The sequence below is a fragment of the Lactuca serriola genome, chromosome 1, assembly GCF_051521515.1.
Source record: "Lactuca serriola cultivar US96UC23 chromosome 1, Lser_US96UC23_V15, whole genome shotgun sequence".
Classification (NCBI taxonomy): Eukaryota; Viridiplantae; Streptophyta; class Magnoliopsida; order Asterales; family Asteraceae; genus Lactuca; species Lactuca serriola.
This window is the reverse complement of record NC_136408.1, coordinates 207,966,732-207,972,789: the sequence shown is the minus strand read 5'-3', so window position 1 is coordinate 207,972,789 and position 6,058 is coordinate 207,966,732.

The window sequence follows — 6,058 nt, the reverse complement described above, 5'->3', positions numbered from 1 at the left end:
ACAGGTTGGTATCAGAGCTTTGTTTATAGTGAACTAGCATGTCGAGCCACACATTGATATGCAACTATAAACCAAAAAGAGGGACTAACATAACTCTGAACAAAACAAGTAAATAAAACACGCTTGCTTGCATTAGGGATAAGAACCTAACGCCGAATCAAACACAATAATGCTGGTATCTCGGTTAATTCGGGACTGTTCTTAGTGATACCAAGGAGTGAATGTAGCCTGATCAACTACATTCTCTCCAAAGTAAAACTAACCCACGTCTTGATGAGATCGGGATAGCTAGGGAACCTAAAACTATACCCTTTATCACCAACAAGAGAACGTTTGCTTGGTCTGTACAATAGTCATAGCACCTAGGAATAATGTTAGCATATTTACATACTCGCGCAGACAGCATGGCTGGTTTTCATCACCCTGGAGACCCCTATTTCCCTAATCAGGGAAACAACGGGTGGCTAGAGGAGGAGGAGGAGCCTGAGGAAGAGCAGCAGGGTATCCAGTTTCATCAGGCTCTAGCAGCTCACGGGATGCTTGAGGACGAACCGGGAGAGAATCCGGAGGAAGCACACCACGTCGGACCCGACGAATATGTAGACACTGACTATGAATTTGGAGAGATCGACGACGACGACGAGGAAGGTCAAGTCGGGGACCAGGACCCCGTCCTGTCATGCGAGAACGAGACACAACCAGATCACCCCGCTCCACCAGTGAACCCCCCAAGAGAGAACCGTTCCCTCGAAACTGAGATCGCCGCACTGCGACAACAGCTGTATGCTATGGAAGCTCGGGCAGTGCGAGCCGAGCATGAGAGGGATGAGGTTATTGGAGACATGGCAGAGATGTCTTGCTATGATACTACCAGTTGTTATGTGTTGAGACGTTATGATTGTATGCCCGATGGTAGTAATGTTTAGGTTCGTACCATACATCTAGTTAGTAGGATCACGACCTCACAGAGACCACGTACACTCAACATCTTTCCGTTTCGTGACAGAAAGATGCCTCTCCGACCTACTCGCGGAAACCCAGGACCAAATCCACCCGAAGCTGACTCCACAGCATTCCAGGCAGCCGTGTCTGCTGCGGTCACCGCAGCTATGGCACCACTCCATCAGGGGAATAATGGAGGAGGCAACGGGCAAGGGGCAGGAAGTTCGAACAACGGGATGAATCAAGGACCTACCAAAACATGTACCTACAAGGACTTCACAAACGCCAAACCACGAACTTTCAACGGCACTGGAGGAGTGATCACTCTGAAGCGATGGATCGAGAAGGTAGAGTCGGTATTCGAGATATGCGATTGCCCCGAGCAGATGAAAGTGAAGTTCGCGGCCTGCACTTTCGTGGACCAAGCACTCACTTGGTGGAACGGACACGTGGAAGCTATGACGCTCCCTGTCGCCAACTCTATCCCCTGGGCAGAAATGAAAGAAATGTTAATGGCTGAGTACTGCCCTCGAGGCGAAATACAAAGGATGGAGCCGGAACTATGGAACCTCACGGTGCAGAATGCGAACATCGATGCCTACATCTCGAGATTCAGCGAATTATCTTTATTGTGCTCGGGTATGATCACGTCAGAAGGAAAGAAGGTTGAACGATTCATCTGGGGACTGACATCCCCCATTCAAGGAAATGTGATAGCTGCGAACCCTGAAACGTTTGACAGTGCGAAGAGATTGGCCAAGAGGTTGTACGATCATAACAACAAAAGGGGTGAGAAGCCAGTAGAGACTGAGAAGAAAAAGGAGGGTGATGGCAGGAGAGGGAAGAATCCCAAGAGGAAGGGGCGTCAGGGCCCCGAGACCTCTAAAAGGCAGCAAACAGTGGCAGTTAACGCTGTCACCGCACCGGTTCCAGCCACACCACATGCTCCAGCCTCAGCTGCTTCAAATGCTTCAAGACCCTACTCCGGTAATCTTCCCAGTTGCAATAAGTGCGGCCTCCACCATCACGGAGAATGCAGGGAACTCCATTGCACCAGTTGCAACCGAAGGGGACACACTGCAAGGTTCTGCAGGACGTACCCTCCTAGGAACCAGAGTCAGGGAAACAACCAGAACAACAACAACAACAACAACTACCGCAATAACAACAACACCAATGCCGACGGCAATAATGCAGGGCCTAGCCACACCTGCTTCGGGTGTGGAAGGATGGGGCATTTCCGCCGAGATTGCCCTAACAACAACTCAGGAAACAGAGGAGCAGGAAGAATGCTGACTATGGGTCAGAGTGATGCAGTCCAGGATCCCGCAGTTGTGACCGGTACGTTCCTCCTAAACCACACTTATGTATGCATCTTATTTGATACCGGAGCGGAGCGAAGTTTCGTGAGCGAGAAGTTTAAACATTTATTAAAACAACAACCCCAGAAACTAAATGAAACATATACGGTGGAAATGGCCAATGGGAAAACCGAATCCACTGAGGAGATCTACACCGGATGTATCCTAACCCTTAACCAACACGTTTTTCGAATAGACCTAATGCCAGTATCAATTAGGAGTTTCGATGTAATTATCGGCATGGATTGGTTAAGCCCCCACCATGCTGAGATTTTGTGCCGCGAGAAGGCCGTTCGCCTTCGTCTTCCGAATCACGAAACCCTAGTGATTTACGGAGACAAACCCAGTACGAATCTTCGCCTCATCTCGTGCATCAAAGCACAAAAACATCTGCGAAAGAACAATTTGGCGTTCTTGGCTCACATAGTGGACAGGACCAAAGAAGAAACTAACATCCAAGATATTCCGGTAGCGTGTGAATTCCCAGACGTGTTTCCTGAAGATCTTCCAGGAGTACCCCCAGAGAGACAGGTTGAGTTCCGAATCGACCTTGTTCCAGGAGCGACTCCTCTCGCTAAATCACCATATCGGTTGGCTCCTGTTGAAATGCAGGAATTGTCCAGCCAACTCAGTGAGCTTCTGGACAAGGGATTTATCCGACCTAGCTACTCGCCGTGGGGAGCCCCGGTGCTCTTTGTCAAAAAGAAGGACAGATCTTTCAGAATGTGCATCGATTACAGAGAGTTGAATAAACTCACTGTTAAAAACCGCTACCCACTCCCACGAATCGATGATCTATTCGACCAGCTCCAAGGAGCTAGTTATTTCTCCAAAATAGATCTACGGTCTGGATACCACTAACTCAAGGTCCGAGAAGAGGATATTCCCAAAACCGCTTTTCGAACCCGCTATGGACATTATGAATTCGTCGTAATGCCCTTCGGTCTAACAAATGCACCTGCCGCATTTATGGACCTAATGAATCGAATCTGTCGACCGTTCCTTGACAACTTCATCATTGTATTTATCGATGACATCCTCGTCTATTCTCGAAGCAAAGAGGAGCATGGCCAACATCTACGGCAAATTCTAGACACTCTGCGATCGGAAAAGCTTTACGCCAAACTCTCCAAGTGTGAGTTCTGGCTTCGGAGTGTGAATTTCCTAGGCCACGTGGTTAGCCAAGACGGAATTCATGTGGACCCCTCTAAGGTCAAAGCTGTGGAAGGATGGGCAACTCCGACTACGCCCACAGAAATTCGTCAGTTCTTAGGCCTAGCAGGCTACTATAGGAGATTCATCCAAAACTTCTCTAAGATCGCCAAGCCGCTTACCTTGCTTACACAAAAGGGCGTGCCATTCAAGTGGACAGACCGACAAGAGATTGCGTTTCGAACCTTGAAGCAAGCTCTTTGTTGCGCTCCTGTACTATCACTACCTGAAGGAACGGAAGATTTTGTAGTCTACTGTGACGCGTCGAATCAGGGCTTAGGTTGCGTTCTCATGCAACGTGGAAGAGTGATAGCATATGCGTCCCGCCAACTAAAGACGCACGAGGTAAATTACACGACCCATGACCTAGAACTGGGAGCCGTGGTCTTTGCTCTAAAAATTTGGAGGCACTACCTGTACGGTACAAAGTGCACCATCTTCACAGACCACAAGAGCCTCCAGCACATCTTGAATCAGAAGGAGCTGAACATGAGACAGCGAAGATGGGTGGAATTGCTAAACGACTACGAATGCGAGATCAAGTACCATCCAGGTAAGGCCAACGTGGTAGCTGATGCATTAAGTCGGAAGGAGTACACTAATCGCCGTACGAAAACGCACTCGATAACCATTCAATCTCATCTGGCCACTCAAATTGCATCAGTCCAGCCGGAGGCTATGAAAGCGGAAAATAGAATTAGCAAGGCATTGCGCGGGATGGAAAAGAACCTAGAGGCAAGAGAGAATGGGGTATACTACTTCATGAACCGCATTTGGGTCCCAAAAATCGGAGGATTTAGGGAGACCGTTATGAAGGAAGCCCACAAGACACGATACTCCATTCATCCTGGATCGGACAAGATGTATTTGGACATTAAACAACACTATTGGTGGCCTAACATGAAGGCGGAAATCGCGACCTATGTTGGTAAGTGCCTTACGTGCGCCAAAGTAAAGGTGGAGTACCAGAAACCTTCAGGATTGTTACAGCAACCGGCAATCCCTGAGTGGAAATGGGAGGGGATTTCTATGGACTTCGTGACCAAGCTGCCCAAGACGTCGGGTGGACTGGACACCATATGGGTAATAATCGACAGACTGACGAAATCCGCCCATTTCCTACCAATCAAAGAGTCCTACAAGATGGAGAGACTGACGCGTTTGTACCTACGAGAAATCGTAAGGCTCCATGGAGTGCCAAAATCTATCATCTCGGATAGGGACAGTAGATTCACGTCGTGCTTTTGGCAGTCACTCCACAAGGCAATGGGTACTCATCTCAATATGAGCACCACATATCACCCACAAACGGACGGTCAAAGTGAACGAACCATTCAAACGCTTGAAGACATGCTTCGTGCATGTGTGATAGACTTTGGAAAGTCTTGGGATACCCACCTACCGTTGATCGAGTTTTCATATAACAATAGTTACCATTCGAGCATCAAGGTGGCTCCTTTCGAAGCACTGTACGGGCGTAAATGTAGATCACCGTTATGTTGGGTGGAAGTAGGTGACACCCAGCTAGCAAAAACGCATACGTCAAACAGGGCACTAACGGGACCGAAAATCATTCGCGAAACCACAGAAAAGATTGTCCAGATCAAAGCTCGATTACAAGCATCGTGCGACCGACAAAAGAGCTACGCTGACAAACGGCGAAAGCCCTTAGAATTCCAGGTCGGTGATCGAGTATTGTTGAAGGTCTCACCCTGGAAAAGGGTTATACGTTTCGGAAAACGGGGAAAGCTGAACCCGCGATACATTGGACCTTTCGAAATCGTCGCCCGAATAGGTCCGGTAGCCTACAGACTACAACTACCCGCGGAGCTAAACGGTGTACACCCCGTGTTCCATGTCTCAAACCTAAAGAAGTGCCTATCAGACGAAACCCTTGTCATTCCGCTTGACGAAATCGAAATCAATGAGAATCTCCTGTTCGTCGAAGAACCAGTCGAAATCATGGACAGGGAGGTGAAGCGTACTAAACAAAGCCGCATCCCAATTGTGAAGGTACGGTGGAACGCGAAGCGTGGGCCAGAATTCACTTGGGAACGCGAAGACCAAATGAAGCAAAAGTACCCTCACCTATTCTAGCAGTCTCAAATCTAGCTTTCAAACAGAATTTCGGGACGAAATTCCCTCTAACAGGGGGATGATGTCACAACTGGAAATTTTGTGTCTTGTAAACTATACATTCAAGCTAACGTGAATCAAAAACTTAAGAACGTGTGTAACACCTATGATTATGACATCAAAAACTTCAATCAAATACATCATACAAGTACTACAAATAGTCATCAAACAATTAGAAACCCTAGAAGTTCTTACTTAGGTCCATTTTGGACTAGAACTTCCTTATTGGACCTAATGGACCAATAAACTTCCAATTTGACTATCTTGGGTTTAGAACTCTTAAATGGGCTCTAATTGGACCCACATCTATTTGTTTCAACATTTTGGGCTATGTTGGACCTAGAATGAAATGAATTAAAAGCCTTGATACATGAATAACCTAAACTAGTCCAATAAAAATATGAAAA